The sequence below is a fragment of the Solanum verrucosum genome, unplaced genomic scaffold (assembly GCF_900185275.1).
Source record: "Solanum verrucosum unplaced genomic scaffold, falcon-dt-bn FXZP01000099.1, whole genome shotgun sequence".
In the NCBI taxonomy this organism is placed as follows: Eukaryota; Viridiplantae; Streptophyta; class Magnoliopsida; order Solanales; family Solanaceae; genus Solanum; species Solanum verrucosum.
Window position 1 is genome coordinate 300,145 of NW_026020338.1, and position 20,945 is coordinate 321,089.

The following is a 20,945-nucleotide window of genomic DNA, read 5'->3' on the forward strand; positions in this document are numbered from 1 at the left end:
AGGATTATATCCAATGGACCATGGAAAAACCCTACATTGGTGCTCCTCTCCATTGTAGAGAAGATAATTAACTGAGCGAGATAATGCTAGTACATAATCTTCATATTGATCAAATCTCAACAAAATTTGTCTTGGAGCAAGTAAGCCAATTAAACAATTTCCCTTGGTACCAAGATGTTTTGGTAAAATTGACCTTAATACCTTCAAATCTGGCGCACCATGGGATAATTTAAACACCACTGCTTGATGCAATCCCTCTTCAATCATAAAGTCTTGCCTTTCCTCCATTGAAAACGTGATAGTAGGTTATCCATGAATTATTTCGATTGGTTTTGCGATTGTTTTTGAGTTAATTAGGGCAGATTGTTTAGGATTTATAGTATTGGAATTGAAAAGGGTGGCGTATGTGGTGGTTTGGGGTGGTGGGGCGGGCTGGACAGCCTCGAAAGGAGGTCGTCCAGTGGTCGTAGCAGCCATGAGAGTTGTGCAGCTGCTGGCTTATAATGATGATTAATATTTACTATTTAATTATTGTATTTTATTTTAGGGGCAAAATGGTAATTCAACTTTGAGGTTAGGAGCTTCCCACTTTTAGTAATATATGATATATGATATGATGAACTATCAATATCTATGCATTAAAATACATCTTGAAATTGATTAGACCAACAATTACTACCTAAACTATCACTATCTACCACAATATCGGTTGATTCAGTTCAATTTTGAAGTTTTTCAGTTTGACTTATCAGTTAATGATTTGTAACATACTAAACCGTTATAGATCCATTAAGATATTCATTTATTAGTTTGGTTATCGATTTAACCTATAAGATTTCAAAAACCATTGAAAATAACTCAAAAACAAGGTGAGTAGTGACAAACAAAATGAATAATGCACATGAGTTTGACATATTGTATCTTGCTTAAAAACAAATACTTTCCCCTTGTAGAATAGTTGATATAAACACACGATTCGAGTATCCTTTTCCTTGTACCTTTGCTAGCAAAATTGCTCAGAAAAACAAAGAGAACATCCAATAATTCAATGCATTAATAATTTTCCAACATCACGACATCTTATGTTTTCACATTTCCCTTCAAAAGAAGTACCTCTTTTGTTCCCTTGATATATAGGAGTCTGACTTAATTCAGGTTTCTGTTGGGAAGTCTCACATTGAACATAAAATCATTCCTAACAAAGGCTACTCAATATCCAAGGCTCAAACCCAAAATAAGTTAACCGAAAATTTAAGCTTGTTCATACAAGTTATCTCACCGTGGTAAATCATGGCTCAGCACAAGAGAAGAACATTTTTTTTGGTTTTGGAGAGAATTGTATATAAGAAGAGAAAAGACAATTGGTAAACAGTGAATGATTGAACATGAAAAATAAACCTCCATTTCACCATCCAACAAACAACAAAATGTGGCTCTGTACAAATATTATTCTTATAAAATTTGAAGAAGAAAAAAAGTTGCTTCTGGTGTATGATCATTCTCATTTTCTGATAGCCTGGCTTCATCTTGGTGTTCACTATCATCATGGCTGTTAGTTCATCATTGTTTCTGAGAAGAGGAGCAACTCACCTCAATCTTAGGTTCATCTTTATACAATAAACGAAGTCCAAACTCCTTCATTTCTTCAGTGGAAAATATCCTAATGCGTCCATAGTCATTTGGTGTTTTTCCATTTGCCTTAGATTTATCCAACAAGCCAGTAAGAGGATCCAACAAGCCAGTAAGAGGTGTTTTTCCATTTGCCTTAGATTTATCCAACAAGCCAGTAAGAGGTACCAAGAAACAATGAATAGCAGATTGTGGAAATTCTTCTGAGTGATTGGATAAGGCAAGTTTCTGGGTGATACGCGTCACTGGCCTCTCATCATAACAAATCAAATGAGCTATTGTGTCAATTAATTTGCCAGAGTAACATACATCAAATCCCAAGAAGTTATCACTTACGTACCAATTTTCAGGCAATTTGACTGATATACTTCTACCAACTTCCCGATGATGGAATAATCTTGGGATATTCCCTATAATGGTGAACACTCTTAGTGACAAGGAATCTGAAGCAGAGATGTCATGCTGCAATGCTGAGATATTCTGGAACAATGAATTAAAGATCCAATCATTACTCCAATCTGCACGTATTGTATGTAATTGCCGTGGAAATTCTGGCAGCTGTGTAAGCCTCTCGCAATGTATATAAGTCCAAGGTTTGAAGAGCACCAAGTTGGGCAAATGCTCAAAATTATTTCCACAGAGATTCAACTCTTTCAAAGAGGATAAGGATCCAATGTATTCCGGAAGCCCTCCATCTGTTAGATTGCAGAAACTGAGATCCAAAGTATCCAAGTATTGCATCCCCGTGAAACCTGGCAGCTGTCTAAGTCTCTTGCAATCTGATAAGTCCAAGGTTTGAAGAGCACCAACCTGGGCTATGCTATGAGGCGAATACTCAAAATTATTTCCCTTGAGATTCAAGTGTTTCAAAGAGGATAAGGATCCAATGTCTTCCGGAAGTCCTCCATCTGTTAGATCGCAGAAACTGAGATCCAAAGTATTCAAGTATTGCATCCCCTTGAAACCTGGCAACTCTTTGAGCCTCTTGCAATATGATAAGTCCAAGAATTGAAGAGAACCTAGTTGGGCTATGCTTTTAGGCAAACACTCAAAATTATTTATATTGAGGTACAAGTATTTCAACGAGGATAAATGTCCAATGTCGTCCAGAAGTTCTCCATTTATTAGATTGCAGTTCCTGAGTTTCAGAATTTCCAATGAGCGTAACCCATCAGCCATGTTAACACCTAGAAACTCTTTAAGCCTCAATGCATCAGATAAGTCCAAGAATCGAAGAGAACCTAGTTGGGCTATGCTTTGAGGCAAACGCTAAAAATTGTTTCTATTGAGATTCAACTCTTTTAAAGAGGATAAACATCCAATGTCGTCCGGAAGTCCTCCATCTATTAGATTGCAGTAGCTGAGATCCAGAATTTCCAACGACCGTAACCCTTCAGCCATGTTAACACCTAGAAACTCTTTAAGCCTCCTGCACTCTGATAAGTCCAAGGATAGAAGAGAACCAAGTTGGGCTATGCTTCGAGGCAAACACTCAAAATTATTTCCCCTGAGATTCAACTCTTTCAAAGTGGATAAACATCCAATGTCTTCCGGAAGTCCTCCATCTGTTAGATTGCAGAAACTGAGATTCAGAATTTCCAATGAGCGCAACCCTTCATTCACCTCAGGGAACACCAAGTACACTCTATATTTTGATTCTTTTGTGGCAAAAGACATAGGTTTCAAGTCTAATCTAAAACTTAAGATTTTAAGCTTGTTCAAGCGGATAATGGAAGACGGAGGTCGTGAGATTAGAGTAAAGCTAGCATGAAGCTCCTCCATGTTTTATAAATAACCAATCTCTTCTGGCAAGCTTTCAAGTTTTGAGCAGTATGACACATCCAGCTTCACCAAACCTTTCAACTGACAAATGCTGCTTGGAAGTGCTACAAGTTTTTTCATATCACTCAAACTTAACTCTGTAAGATGACATGCGTATTGCTGAATAATAGATGATGGTATTTCCCTTAGCCCAGACCAGCTCATCTTGATCTCTAACTCTGGCTTCATTCTTCCGAGGATTTCTGGAAATTTTTCTAAATTAGAGCAATGTAGTAGAATCAGAGATCCAAGAGATTCCACGTTAACACATGGAAACTTATTTAGGCATCTACACCTCTGCAAATTTAACACAATGAGTTTTCTGCAACACTCCAAGGAATGGTGAACCTCTTCAAGATCACTACAGTTACGCAGATCCAAATACTCCAAATTTGTCATTTGCGTGAAATCTGGTGTTTGAATCAGCCTTTCTGAATCTCTAAAATCTAGCTTTCGCAGAGACGGCAAATGCTGCTATTCAAAACACAAAAGAATTAGGATACTGCCCAGGATAATTAAGATTTGGCTAGTGGACCAATAAAAAATATCTTACTCTCATTGAATCGAATTTGCTCCAACCCAATTTATATAAAATTATCTTTAATTTCAACTAAGCTAAGTATTTTTATGTTGTTAAAATTAAAAAGCTCAACAACTAATTTTCATTCGTTTCATCAAATTCGAATTCTCAATACAAAATAGCCAACGAAACTGGTACCTCAGTTTTGACTCTAATTGGACCACCCCAACAATTTTAGACCAAAATTTATTTAAAATTTGATAGTCTATCTATGTACGTATTTGACAAATTGAAAAATAATGAAAATTAAATTCAACAATTGTACCTTTATTCCGGTCCATAATTGACGCAGGGAACTCTTTTGGAGATCAAGACAAACAAGCTTCTTAGGTTCAAAATTTTCTAATAATGACTCCCAAGGATAACGATGACAGAAAAACCAATGCAAGTTGTTGGGCAGGTTCTCAATGGAGTCATCATGTGTACGAAAACTCATGATGCATAATAATCTAAGCCTTTTCATGTTTTTCATGGCTTCTTTGCTAAAGCATAATTTTTGAACACCATGTGTCCAGATTGCTTCCATTGTCTTGGTTCCCTGTTAAAAGGTTCATTAGTCTACAAAGTATAACTTCAAATGTCTGTATAAAATTTGCATGTCAATATTATCTTAAGTCATGAACTGGTTAAGGGCTATGGAAGAAAGGGGATCTCTCCTAGATGTATGCTTAAAGTAGATACGCAAAAAACCTATGATTCACTAGAATGGATCTTTGTCAAGCAAGTAATGACACATCTGAATTTCCCTACAAAATTCATACACTGGATAATGGAGTGCCTTCGAACCGTGTCTTACTCAATCTGTATCAATGGCTGGCCTTTTGTACCTTTTGATGCTAAGAGAGGATTGAGACAAGGGGACCCTATGTTTTCCCCTTTCTCTTTGTTTTAGAAATGGAGTACTTCTCACGATTATTGAAGAGCCTAATGACCCATTCTGAATTTAAGTTTCACCCCAGGTGCTCAAAGATAAAACTTATTCAATTAGGTTTTGCTGATGAGTTATTATTATTTTGCAAGGGTGACATAAGGTCTGTACAGCTGCTGTTTGATTATTTTCAACAATTTGCTCATGCTTCTGGTCTGATTGCAAACAAAGACAAAAGTATTGTATATTTTGGAGGGGTGAATGCCATAAATCAGACAGCTATCTTGAATATTCTTGGATTTACTAGAGGTGAGATGCCTTTTAGATACTTAGGGCCTCTAAGTACTAAACGACTATCAATTACCCAATGCCAACCCTTGATTGACAAGATGCTAGGAAGAATAACATGTTGGACAACAAAGTTTCTATCTTACGCAGGCAGAGAGCAGCTAATTAAATCTGTATTATTCTCTATCCAGATTTATTGGTCACAAATTTTTGTGTTACCCGCCAAGGTGATCAAACTTACAGAATCAACTTGTAAGAGGTTCTTGTGGACGGGAGGTACAGAAGTAACAAAGAAGGCTTTGCTAGCCTGGGATAAGGTGTGCTTACCAAGAACTGCTGGTGGCCTACACATTCTTGATATTACAGTGTGGAACAGAGCTGCCATTAGCAAATTACTCTGGAACCTGTGCTCTAAAAGAGATACATTATGGGTTAGATGGATGCATTGTAACTATATAAAAGGAAGGCCAATATGGGAATCCAACCCAACACAAAAGATTTTGAAGATGAAGTTATGCCTACAGGACATTGGTTTACAAGTTAGTGATTTGTCAAACATGCATAGTTATTCCATTAGGAAGATGTATGTCTTGATGAGGGGTGAGTTCCAAAAAGTACAGTGGAGAAAAATTATTTGCAACAATCCAGGTTCTCCAAAATGGATTTTTATCCTTAGATTGGCTGCCCTTAGAAGACTACATACAAAAGACAGATTGCTACAATGGGGTGTAGTTGATGAACAACAATGTGAGTTATGCAACAAGGAGAATGAGACTATTGAACACCTTTTCTTCAGCTGTGACTACTCAAGTGAAATCTGGTCTAGGCTACTTTTTGCTTCTACCGGAACTAGAATCAGAGACCTTATGGTTCTCCACCCACTCCACTGAGCGTTAGGGCAATAAAAGAGTTAACAAAGCCATTATGAATTTTCTTCACCATTACCAATAATGATTATGAAACTATATAGAGAGACATAGTAGATGTTTAATCCTCGTAATTCACTTCCGATATGAAATCCTTACAATTGATCTTGTGTTTTTTGGGCTAATTCTAAAATTTGATTTTATCTGTGAGTTTTAGATTGTTGACACAAGTCCTATTTTTAGTCCGAAGGCTAACATTCGTATTCAGTTTAATCTAATCTATATAAAATTACAGTAACAACCATCAGTTAGCAGTACCCGGAAACAGGTATAGTTAAAAAATGAAGTACAACAATCAGAGAGAGCATCAAAATGAACTAGTAGCAAGTCTTAAAGCCATGGAGCAGTTGCTACCTTTGGGAATAACACTTTGCTTTCTCTGTGAACTCATAATGATAACGCGGTGAATTCTTTATATCGGTTGGGTATACATCTGCAGAAAGACATGATCAGGGGAATAGGAGTAGTTAAAAATGAAGTACAACAAGGTCAAAATCTGAAACTTGGTACTAAGAAAAGCAGAATAATGGCTTGCAGAGTAAAATAATACAGATGGAGCACCAAGAGATGATTAAGGGAATATATATAGTCAATGATCCAACTACAAGATATGATGCAAGTCGCAAGATGTCATAGAATACTTCATCACCCAACTACACTAATACAGTTTGCATAACTTTCAGTTGTGAATGCAATTATGTTATCCAATCCTGAGAGTGGTGCAAATGTGTAATGTTACTTACTATATCTCTGCCCTCGTCAGATTCCTACATACAACAGCTATAACTCATACAGAACCCTCACGTTTGAAGGTTACTCCGACATGATGGTATTAATAACGGATGAGACTCTTTACTTTTGTAGAATTCTATTTTCGTACTTCCTAATCCTCAGGAATATGTTTAATAGTCTTTATCTTTTCTAGGTCTTGTATAGATTCTTTATATAGCAGCCATATGGTCAATAATAATATATACAATTTTCCCATCTTTAATCTCGTTTCTTTATGGTATCAAGGCGCTTCTAAACTCCCACGAGTTGATCCTTTTTTTTTTCCTGCTAAGGCGTCAAAATGGCCCCCAATACTTCTGTAACCAATGCTGATACTCGTGGAAGCAGCTACTAATACTTGTATTACGACAGACCGTCTTCATCGACTCATCGCACACCTTAGATGCGGCTCTTTTCGAAATTTAATAACATGGGATGATTTGTGCATCAGACTGTTCTTTTTTTCCGAAAGAACTAAGGGGGTCCATTTTTATTTTTTAGTTTTAAAAAGTAATTTCATTGTGGCACTCATTAATTATGAGTGGAACGTCTACAAATCACTTATTAATTTAGACTATGATATGACGAACATTCCAATTTTAAAATATTGGATCCCATCACAACGTCATTTTCCATGCACTACTTGAAAACATTAGTGACTAAATCCTCTAAAAAGAAAATATTGTCACGCCCCGAGCCTACATCCTGGGCGGGACCGGCACCCGGAGACCATTTCTGGCCCCAAGCGAACCCTTGGCCTGGCTTTCTTAACTCAGCGGAAACCTCAACAGAATAACTCAATGCAATGCAATATTACAAAACAACTTAACTTATAAAATATGGCCATAAAGGCAACTCGAATCTCAAAATAGAATATTTACATATATATATAGATGAGAGACTCAAAACTAACTGACTGACTGTCTGTCTATGAAGCCTCTAAAATACTGAGATGGATGTTGGGACAGACCCCGCAACATCCTAATAAAACAAAAACTAAGAACACAAAATAATTGAGTCCTCCGGAATGCAAGGAGGCTCACCACTGACTCTGGAGTGCTCAGCTGGATCAACGACATGCAGGATGCTGATCCGGGGTACCTGAATCTGCATCATCAAACGATGCAGGCCAACTGGCATCAGTACATGGAATGTACGAGTATGCAAGCTGGAAAACTAAGCAACAAAGGCTAGAAGGAAATCTGGAAGAAACTGAATAGCTTACCTAGCTCAACTCAACTCAACCTGACTGACTTCTTTCAATATAAGGCAATTTAAAACAAGTGCGATATAAAGAAAGACTGTTTAAAACATGCTATAAACTCTGTGTGTATACAAAGATACAATAAGCCTGAAATGTATATAGAATTACAATGAACTGATGTATATAAAAATACAATAATCTCTGTGTATGAAAATACAATAACTGCTGTGGGAGTTTCTCTAACCGACAACCATCACATAAGAGCTATAGTGATGATACAGCGATCGACCTCACGCTGCCAGAGCATCTTATACCCGGCCAAAGGTATAAGACCTGAACTGCCTAATGGATCCACTAGTCTAATCTGAAAAGGATTCATCTAAAAAGTATGATCCTTTTCTACCCATGGTGGCTAACATGGTTCTATGGGGGTTGTGGGTTCTTTGAACGCTCCCCCAATTCGGTGCTCGATACTACTCCCAAAAATATACTGGCTCTTATGTTTTTAAAACACATTTCTTCCTGCTGATATGAGATAATTACTCAAAAACTAGCCCGAAGGCTCTTTTGGAAATCTCAGTTTCCAACCTTGTTTAAATGTAAAAACATTTCTTTAAAACTTCTTTGGGAATACATAGTTCCCTAATAACTTTGAGAAATGAACTCAACTTTAAACTCTTGACTCTTTACTCTTTACTTGACTTGCAACTTGAGCCTTAGAATGAAGTTAAAACGTTCAATAAAGACTCTTGAAAAGCTTGGAGGACTTGCTTGAACTAACTTCTTAACTTCTAAGCTTGACTTCTAATTTCACTTGACTTCTAACTCAACTTGACTTGGAAACTAACTTCACTTGAATTGGAAACTAACTTCACTTGACTTGGATTATGAATTCAAGGGTAATGATTTGTGTTTGGAAAGACCCCATGATGATTAGGAATAATTTAGGACAGCTAGACTTAAGAAAAATTTCAAAATTAAATTCTGAAAACAGATCAGATTCTGTTCACAGAGGGAACCCAGCTGTAACGCAGACTTGTTTCCCTGAAAGCAGCCTTCCTTTTCTCCTTCATGATGCCAACTCTAACCCTCTTAACTTCAAAGGTTCTTTTCCCAAACACTTGGGGTCATAAACCCCTGAACATACAGTGGATTCCACTCAAAAACACAACTAAATTCTGTCCCAAATCAGCAAGAACTTCAACAACACAACCAACAACTTCAACAACCAAAATAAATCTTTTCTTGGAATTAAAAACGAGTTGGTGTGTGGGGGTATGAACCAGCTAGCACTAAGGATCATAAAATCCCTCAATATACAATAGATTTCAACTCAAATACACAACCCAATCATGTCCCACAACCAACAATAACTTCCACAACACAACTAACAACATCAACAACAACTAACAACTTCAACAACAAATCCAATCTCTTCTCAAATCATAAAAATGAGCTTGGTGTGTGGGGGGAAAGGATCAACCCACACTAAAGACTCACATACCTTGATAGGGATCACCCCCGACGAAAATCCACGATGATCTTGACGAATCTCCTTGATCTCTTCTTCTTCTTCTCTTCTTTCTCTCTTCTTCTCTTCTTCACTCAAGAACCCTAACTCTTACTCTCTTTTAAAATGGAACAAAAATGATCCACAAACAGCCTAACACAACAATATAACCTCAAAAGAAATGATTTGTGAAAAGACCAAAATGCCCTTAAATTTCCGGACGGACTCCCTGCCAACTGCCCCAACTTTCAAAGGGTATAAATCGCTCATACGAACTCAGAATCGAGCAAACTCGGTGGCGTTGGAAAGATCATTCCACAAGCTTCGAAACCATAACTGGAAATACTCCTAACTCATCCTGAACTAGGAGTTACGACTACTCAAAGTTGGCCAAAAACTCACTGATTTCCACACTAAGCCAAATTTCCAGATTTTTGAACTTGGCCAAATTTCCAGATTCTGAATTCCTTTCATTATTTTCCCAAAAATGACTTTCAAATTTCAAGCTTTTCCATAGTTATTTCAAATTGCCGGATGTTACAAATATTAAGGACCCTATCATAAATTTAAATTAATTTAATATTTTTTTCCTTTTTTTCTTTTTATGTCCCTTTCACTTGTGAAATATTCGTCGATTATTCTTTTGGTGAAATAATTATATTTTAATTTATGAACCTTTTAAATTGCGACTTAAAAATTCGCTTTGAACATACTAATACTAATAGTCTCTTGAGTAAACATTAGACAATTATCTATAATTTTGTAAGTTATTTCAAATATTCGATTATAGTCTATAAGCAAAAAAATTAGTATTGTTGATTAATATACGAGTAAATACAAGAAGCAATTTTACTGCAGTTCGGAAGAATAATTTCTCGAGGACCATATTTACGCCAATTCTAAAAAATAGAATAAAACCTAAATGCCGTTTTTTCCACACTCAGTGTCTGATATTCATATTGAAGTCTGATTATTTTGAATTCGCATCGCGTAAGACTCCGTTCAAAGAGAGGTAAATTTTTTCATACCTAAAACTCGAACCCGAGGTCTTAAATGCCCACTTTCACTTTGAAACCTTCATTGATTTTTACTAGCAAAAGTTTGACTAGTTTTTGTGACAAATATAAAAATCTTTTAATTGATATAAAGCATAGTTTCTTGTTTGAATTATTTTATTATTAATACATTGCCAAATGTTAAGGGAAAGAATATTTATGATTAATTGTTAGCGTAGAATAGGGATTTTCTATTGTAGCGGGGCCAAACTTTCATTAAAGAAAAATGTAGCTGACTTTATATTATTTATTTTGGAGAAAATTAGTTATCCATCTTGTCAAAAAAATAAATCGAAAGAGATTATATGAACTAATGTATTATTATTCATAATTTATTAGACTCCAAAATAAAACACATTAATTAGGTTTAAAGCAATACTAAAATAAGTAATGTGGTAGAATTATAGAACGATAACAATTTCTTTCTCTCTTAGTAAAAAAATAATTGAAGCTCAAATTCTAATAACAGAATCATAAAAAAAGAAACACAAATCTTTTTTACATTTAACTAATTATTTATTTGTAGGAAAAAAAAGATTTGGAATTTCTGTAAATTGAGGGTTTTAGCTTCCTTCTCACCTCATAGCATCTTATTCTTTCGAAATTTTTGTACTCTATGACATCTGATTATTTTAATCTTAATAAATTATGATAATTTGTATACATATGATCTATATATTTATAAATAATCCTACCTTCTTAACCTTTATTGTTTCTTGTTATTTTTTTTCTTTTCTATTTTTCGAAAAGAAGTTATATAAAATCCAAAGATATTACTACTACCAAACCTTATCGTTATCATATTTTCGTGAAGCATTTCATCACTATTTCAAAAAGTCTTATGGGTGAAATCGTCATTGTATTAATTTGTTTGTTGTTATGTTATGGCCAACAAATAATATTACTATATATTATATCACTTTAATTCATCACCTACAACCGAAAACATATAATAATAATAATAATAATAATAATAATAATAATATATAACCACCGCAATCCTCATCACAATTTAATTGTCCATATGCAAGGAGCTAGTCACAAACTTTTTTTCTGATTATTCGAAATCTATATTAAAGTTTTGACTAAATAAAAATTGTGTCATATTATATTTTTTAAAATTTTTATTTAACAAGTTAATAACGCCGGTGTATGTGAATTCAAAAATATAAAATTCAGATCCAATTACTCGTGAAATAAAAAAAGACCTCACACAAACTATCGTCACTTCTATAAAATGCAAACTAGTACTATTTTTCCTCCTTGGAGATCTCAAGTTCAAAACCCCTTACTTACAATACTAAGAATTTTTCGTCTTCTGAATCAAATTCATCACACATGACTTATCTAATACCTTTTTCTTCTCCTATGTAGTTTGCAAACTAACCATAAAAACATAATTTACTTTGTGTACACTCGAAGAATAACGATTACGAATTTTCTTTTCGTCGATTTCCTTTTTTAAAAGATAAGTATGTCAGGTTGGAAGTTGGAACTTTTTAATACTTGGCTGCTAATGAGTGAGTGTCATGTCAAAATGTCCAATATATTTATATGCATAATCTAATGGATTGCAGATTTAAGAACAACAAATAAAAATGGGCCATTAGAATAGGGCCCAATTTGCTCAGGCCCTTTCATCCACAGGCCTGCACTTTGTATGACAAGACCTCCATTGTCAGAATTATTTTTGAAAAATATTTCCTAATTTAAAAAAAATAAAAAATTGATTATCTTACTTAATTACGAAACGTAGTAGTATTTTGATTCTAAAACGTAGAGGAATACATTGTATCAAGAGGTATATATATATATATATATATATATAGCGGAAATATACATTATTCGCGTGTTGTATTTGTATACTTAATTAATAACGGTATTCATGTATACAATATCTTTGGGTAATTGTATTTGTGCAGATAATAAGTGTATCTGTGAGTATATACATTATTCGCGTGTTATATTTTTGCACTTACTAAATTAAAAGTATTTTCGCGTATACAACATCTTTGTGTAATTGCATTTGTGCAGATAATAAGTGTATTTGCATGTATCTATTACTAAACCTCAATTTATCGCGATATTATATATAAACTTGCAATATTTTTTTTTCTTGAAATGTAGAACATATAAGAAGGTAAATTGTCTAATGAAAAAATTAATTTGACATCTTTATTGTAATAGTATTTCCTGTTATGTTTTTATGTAAATTACTATTAATTGACTTTTACTTAGAAAATAAATGACTTTTGCTTCTTTTCGTTTCATTAGTCAACTATAATCTCTTTTAAGATTTATATTTAAGGAAAATTATCTAATTTAATGAGCAATTTCAAAGCTTATATATAAGCTTAATACAGTAAAAATATCATATTATTACATATACAAAGCAAATTAGATGTATGTAACCTACAGTATCGAGTAACTTTGTTCACTAAAAAAATTTGATAGATTATAAAAATCACCTAGTAATTTTTTCTTTTTGTGATATTATTAGATAAATGATTCAAATCTGATATTTTTATTTGAATGTATTGAAATTTTTTTAAAAGTGAAAATGCAGAAAATGTGGAGATATATGGTTGCTTTGTTGTTGTTCATAGTAGTTGATTGTCATCCTCACAATGGGTAAGTATCTAAATTTTTATTCAACGGAAAATAGTCAAAATTGCTCTTATACTATTTATCGAGGAGTATTTTTGTCTTTCGTTAGAAATTGACTGAGGTATGTGCCTCGATAGAAATGGAAAATGGTCAAAATTGTCCTTGACCTTTTTTCGTTTCGATTTGTTAATCCATGTTTCTTGACACTATGTACAAGATATATGATTTTTGAGAGTTACATGACCCTTTTTAGTATAATATGATTTATTTATATGTTATAATTTTCGTATGAAGTAGATTTAATTAAATCATGAGCATTCATCTAACTTTATTATTTCTTTGTTGTTAAAACAGACGAAGATTGACAACAATGCCCCCAGTCAAATTGGACAAACAACATAAACAAGTAAAAACCTATGTTTAGCAAATATTTTTTTTCCTATATGTTTACACCTTTTAATTATGTGCTAATTAATTTTGTGACCCCTACTCGTAGCAGACATAAATTCAGAATTTAAATTTTACAGGTGACGATAAGTAATAGATTCATTAATATTACTTTATCAACACCAGATGGCCAAGTCATTGGCATATCATATGGTGGGGTTCAAAATATACTATCTATCCAAAATGATGAAACCAATAGAGGGTAATTAATTAATCTATAAACTTTGATTAATCATTTAAATTTTTGTTTAATGTAGAAATTAATTACTAATAATACTTGATTATATCTATTTTAGGTATTGGGATACTGTTTGGAGTAACGCTAACCCTCGTTCAAGTTTTTCACAAAAGTAAAGTACTTTTACCTTCTTGTCTCAAATTTATGTTTGACAAAACAATTAAAAATAACAGCTCGATACACTAAGCTTTCGTTATGTTGGGGTATGATGAAAGAACGAACTACAATGTAATGATCTATTGTATATGTATGTTGTCTAATCTTGCATTTCTATCAGAGTTAGTTTCATAGTTTGAATCCGTACGTAACATCATGGATAATTGAAAATTATCGTTATCTTTTTTTTGGGTATATATTTTCACTATTATAAAATGTGAATTTCCAACTAACGTTATAGTATAAAATTCAATCGAAAACATTTCTAATAAGTCAATTTGTGATGGAATCTATTGAAAATTTGTGTTTGTTATTACAATAGTGTTTTTTAATTGTCTGATACTCACTAACATTATATGTTCAGATTCGTATTGCGTAGATCTCATTAAAGGAAGAAATATTCTCTATCAGGGTTGTCATTCACAAGACTTGTCTTCGAGACTTATGATGATTAAGAATGGAAGGATTTTATCCGTACGACAGTAAAAAATTGAAATTAAGTCCAATATATTTTTGGTTTTGCAGGTTTATAGGAACAAGTTTTGAGGTAATAATTCACAATGAAAACCAGACAGAACTTTCATTTAAAAGAAAATGGAATGCTTCTCAATCAAATCAACCTCCCTTAAACATTGATAAAAGGTAAGTATTTTTTTAAAAAAATATTATATTTTAGGCGACTCTGATAGCGCAAAAATAATGTTACATTGTCAGAACATATGATCAAACTTCTTTATAATAACGTCGTTGTTTAATTTCTCTAAATATCTTTTGACCGTTATAGCAATATACTGATATATAAGAATTAATTTCAGGTTTACAATACTACGCGATACACCAGAATTTTATACGTATTCGATCGTTGAACGTTTAAAAGGATGGCCAATTTCGTCTATACAAAATATCAGGCTTGTGTTTAGGCTTCAAACAAACATGTATGTATTTTTTTTAATCTAAATTTTCTCAATCATCGATAAAATATTTTTTTCAAAAACTAAATACTATAGTATATTGACATTGTATATCTATGTATATAGGTTTAATTACATGGTTGTTTCTGATGAGAGGCAACGTGTCATGCCAACAGACGTGGATCGAAACAAAGGCCAAGTGCTTGGCTATAAAGAAGTTGTTCTTCTCACTAATCCGACTAATCCAGATTTAAAAGGAGAGGTACGATTTTGTACTTAGAATAGACTTATAAATCGACTAATTTATATTCGTATCATGTGAATTAACTCAATAAGTATATATGATCCACTTCATAACTTGACTTTCAAATTCAGAATTCATAAACTTTAAATACTAATATTATTTTTGACTATATATTCATGACCATTGCCTTTGATTAAGGGTACGTGTTAGAGATATGATCATATTCATCCTGTCACAATTTCTGATGGTAACAATAGTCGACAACATGATTTCCCCCCCCACATAATTATGTAGGTGGATGACAAGTATTTTTATTCAAATGATGATAAAGATGGTAAAGTTTATGGATGGATTAGTAGTACTAATCCTCCATTAGGATTTTGGATGATTAATCCAAGTAATGAATATCGTATTGGAGGACCTCTTAAACAAGATCTTACTACACATGTTGGTCCAACTGTACTTACCGTAAGTCATTAATTAATTAATTTCTATAATGTTTTTTTTAGTGTAGAATTATATTAATTAACTTTTATTTATTTATTTATAATTGCAAGGTATTTTGTAGTACACATTATGCTGGAGAGGATTTAGCAATTAAATTTGGACAAGGAGAAGCATGGAAAAAAGTTATTGGTCCTGTTTTTGTGTATCTAAATTCAAATGCTGCAGCTAAGGCAAATCCTTCCATACTTTGGAATGATGCAAAGAAAAGAGTATGTATTTGATTTCAGTTTACGTGTCTTACTTTTCATTTTAGTCCGTTTTAGAAAAAAAAATCCATTATCTATATTTGGTACTCCTTTTAACTCCAACAATTCACCTGATCCAACTGTTAAGCTATTATCTGCTTTGAGTCTAGACGTCTCATTTAGATTTGTGTCTTTGGATTTGACCCTAAACACATCGTAGCTCAGCAGTTACGTTAATTCTGAACTCATTTTTATAATAAGGTTCCTAACTTTATTTTGATGTGAGATTCAATTAAGATGTGATGTGCTCTCTTTCTTCAAAGGCTTATTTTCTATCCCGGGCGTCATATTTTTATATATTATACATATTTTGTAAACTTCGTGTCAAATCACATTAACCAAATATATACAGATGAATCAAGAAGTTGCAAGTTGGCCTTATGAATTTGCACTTTCAAAAGACTACATCAAATCTAATCAAAGAGGAACTGTTAGAGGCCAACTATTTGTTAATGACAGGTAGGTCTTTTTCACTTTATGAGATTATATCGAACATGTTATTATTGTTATAATAATATCTATTTGTTAACCAATTAATATTTTTTTTTGTGTTTTTATTTTATAAGGTTTATCAGTAAACAAAATGTGGCAGCATCCAATGCTTATATAGGATTAGGGCCACCAGGAGAAGCTGGATCTTGGCAAAGAGAAAACAAAGTAAGGTTAATTAAATATAATATTTATTAAAAAAAAAATTGAAGAAAATTTTAATTATGTAAATTTATTAATCTTTTTTATTTCATTACGTTTTATAATCTACAGGGTTATCAATTTTGGACTAAAACCGACAATAAAGGAAACTTCATCATAAAAAAATGTCATATTCGATATATATAACTTGTATGCAACAGTTCCAGGTTTTATCGGGGACTACAAATACACTTCAAATATAAAAGTTACTCCAGGTTAATTTTATTTTCTTTCTTAATTACTCATTTGTTATTGTTTCTTAATTCTAAACCATAGTTTCTAATTTTTTTTGGAACAAAAATATAGGTTCAAATATTAAATTAGGTACTTTGATTTATAAACCTCCAAGAAATGGAGCTACAATTTGGGAAATTGGTATACCAGATAGAACTGCTGCTGAGTTTTTTATTCCAAATCCACCTTCACAATTCAAAGTTCACAAATACAAAAATAATTCTGAATCAAAGTAAGTTTCAAAAACAATTTTCTAATATATTAAAATATTAATTAATTGTAATTTTTGTTGTTGTTTATTTACTCTAAATTTTGGTTTGCAGATTTAGACAATATGGATTGTGGGAACAATATGGTGTTTTATATCCTAAAAATGATCTTTCTACAATGTTGGGACTAGCAATTACTCAAAAGATTGGTTTTATGCTCAAGTTACTAGGTAAGCTCGTTTATACAATCAAATCTCTTTATAATAACGTCATTTGCTTCGATATGTTTTAATTGCTATAGACTAGTAAATTATTGTTATGTACATAGAACATAACATGAAAGATCAGTTCCATAGAAAGCCTAACACGAATGATTATTAATTAATGGGAAAATGCATAAGTACCCCCCCAGCCTATGCCCGAAATCCCAGAGACACACCTAACCTTTACTAAGGTCCTATTACCCCCCCGAACTTAATTTATCTATAATATTCTACCCCTTTTCGGCCTACGTGGCACTATCCTTGAAAAAATTGTCAACGTGTGCTGGGCCCACAAGATAGTGCCACGTAGGCCAAAAAGGGGTAGAATATTACATATAAAATAAGTTCGGGGGGGTAATAGGACCTTAGTAAAGGTTAGGTGTGTCTCTGGAATTTCGGGCATAGGCTGGGGGGGTACTTATGCATTTTCCCTTAATTAATAATAAAACGGTCCGACTGTATATATATATCGACCATTTTTTTTTACAATCATTAGATAAATTATTTTAATAAAAAATTAATTGATGTTTTTTTTTTTTTGCAGGAAAACAGGAAATAAGAAATATAAAGGTACTTCATGGAAAATTATATTTAACCCTGCCAATGTTAATATTGCCTCAAATTACACTCTCCAATTGGCTCTTGCTGCAGCTCATGAAGCTGATCTACATGTATGTATTTATATTCCCTTTAATTTCTTGACTTCTTATTTCGAATATGTGTGATGTTGTTCGGATTTTTAAAAATATTATCGATATGATAATATTTTTATAAATATAAGTACAATATTATTATTAGAGAATTCGAGCAGTCTAGAATATATTATGTCTTTAACTAACTAAAGTTTATTTTTGGTTGTTTTTTTCTTAAGGTTCATGTCAACGATGAAAAAATACAGGAACCTCATTTTTCGACAGGACATATTGGAAGAAGTAATGCGATCGCAAGACATGGAATTCATGGATTATATTGGCTTTATAGCATTGGAATACAAGGCAAATTGCTTGTCAAAGGAACAAACACAATTTTTCTTGTACAATCAAGTGGTCTCTCCCTTTTTGAAGGTGTAATGTATGACTATATTCGTTTTGAAGGACCTCATCAGTAATAAGATGGTTATTTTCTTGGATTCATTTGTCTTTTTTTAAATTTGTTTATTATAAACGCTATATTTAAAAGTGAAAGAATGATAAGATCCATAAGATCAGTTGAAAAGTAGCATCCAATATATATATTTTTATTTACTATAAAGATGAATACTTTTTCAATTAAACTTTTTTCAGGCCTTTGAGAATCTAACTTTTTTTTTTGGCTACTTATTTGGAGTCTGAAATTTACTAGTCCGATTAATTCAAATTTATACAATGTCATTATAAAAAAAAAGAAAAATTATTTAAAACTATAACTTAAGATATATACAAAAATCCCCTCTCGAATACAATCCTATCCCCTCTCAGATATATCCTCCCATTAAGTAATGTATCATTTATAATGTATCAGACAGTCAAGCAATGTATCCGAAATCAATGAAAAATCTGAAATTTTTATAATTGAAAAAACTTCTGAGAAATGTATTTAGCCCCCAAAAATATATAAAATTTGTGTACCTTATACTGAAAAAAATGGCAATTCCTAACGGACATTCCATAGGAAATTTATTGGAATAATTTTTGCCTTCAATATATACAATAATGATGATACAACCACCATTCTAATAACTCACAACTCCTAATAGTTATCATATAATATAAACTTCTCTAATATCATCAAATAACTTTAATCACGACATTTTGCATAGTTATTATTTCAGAGTAGTAAAATTAGCTCATAAAAATATAATTTGTTTGAGTTGTTTAATTATGGATGAGTTATTGATTCGTTCATTTATCAGCTTAGGTCATTTAAGCTCATTGAAATTAGCTTGATGTGTAGCCCAATTTGACACATAAGAAATTTCATTAAATTATTTTCATTTTTTTTGTTTTGACATGTTATATCGAGCTGTAATAAAAAATAGTTTTTATTATGTACTTAAAAAAATATAAAAGTAGAAACAAAGAAATTTAAAATTGGAAAAATTACTTAAATACATAACTTGTTTTATCATATTTTCTAAAATTTCCTACCATTTGAAAAAATTACAAAAATCCCTACTCTTTCCTATTCTTGGATACATTACTTTACGTGATGTATTGGTCAGATACATCACTTTACACGATATATCGGGACGTTGAGTGATGTATCCGAAAATTGAGATGCGATATATCAGGATGTTGAGGGATGTATCGAAGCCGGGACGCTATGTATCAGGTCGTTTTGGGATGTAGTTGAATTCCATGCACCAAATTTAAAGGATTTTTGTAATTTGGAAAAGAGAATAGAGAGGATATAATTAGCTTTTAACACTATAAGGTTTGTGTAAAATTCCCGTAAAATTTAGTAAGAATTAGCCAGGTTAGATTATGAATTGTATATCAGACCAAGTTACAATTGACCCGCCCACTTATTAACTCGGTCCATTTTAAGTTTTTAACCCATTTCTTCTTAAATTCAGCACGATCCGCTCATTTGACACCTCTGATTTTATTCCTTATTTATGAAATTTCCCCTTTTGGAATCGATGAACTGGCAATATTTTATTTTTCTTGAAATGCAGAACATATTGGAAAGGAAATCTAATAAAAAAAAATGATTTGGCATTTTATTGGAATACTATTTAGTATTTACTTTGTTTTGAAGCTAATTTATTGTCTACTATAATTATTTGACTTTCCTTGAGAAAATATGACTTGTTTCTTTCATTTTTATTGGCCAAATATAAGCTCCTTTAAGATTTAGCTTTAAATGAAAATTATTTAATTTAATGACCGAATTTCAAAACTTATATAAAAGCATAATACAGTACAAATATTATATTTACATTTACAGAAGATTAGCAAATTAGAGGTATGCAACTTCTTTTCTAATTTTTTTCTTTCTTTTTGTTATTATATGGATCAATTTTCATGTTTTTTTCCTCGTGACGGCGAGATCTGGACTAACTTTTATACCTCTCGATTATTTCATCAATATCGGATATAACTATGTTCATTAAGGATTTGATAGACGAAAAAATTACATAATATTTTTTTTGTGATGTTATCAAATTCTATATTTTTAATTGAATCTATTAAATTTCTTTTTAATAGTGAAAATGCAGAAAATGGGGAGATATAAGAAATTATTAAGTGTACATGTGTTGGAGGTGACTATGGTTGCTTTGTTGTTCTTCCTTGTAGCTGATTGTCATCCACACAATGGGTAAGTCTATGTTACTTTTATTCGACGGAAAATGGTCAAAATTGCTCCTATACTATTTATCAAGGAATTTTTTTGTCCTTCGTTAAAAATTGAGGGGTTTTAAATAAGATCTTTTGTTTGTTTGTGATGTTGACACATGACAGAAATGTTTTTTCGAGTTTCGTTAGTTGAAATCTGAAAGATGGCATAAATGCCCTACTTTTGTCACAACAAGGGCATAAAATTTCCCAATATCTAATGTA

The 20,945-nt window shown here is 32.4% G+C and overlaps 3 pseudogenes; 1 reads left to right on the forward strand and 2 right to left on the reverse strand.

Moving 5' to 3' along the window:
* The window catches only part of LOC125836870 (TMV resistance protein N-like), a 170,749-nt pseudogene that overhangs the window by 67,033 nt on the left and 82,771 nt on the right, over positions 1–20,945 (reverse strand).
* On the reverse strand, positions 771–4,556 carry LOC125836933 (TMV resistance protein N-like; annotated as a pseudogene).
* On the forward strand, positions 4,925–18,511 carry LOC125836934 (probable rhamnogalacturonate lyase B; annotated as a pseudogene).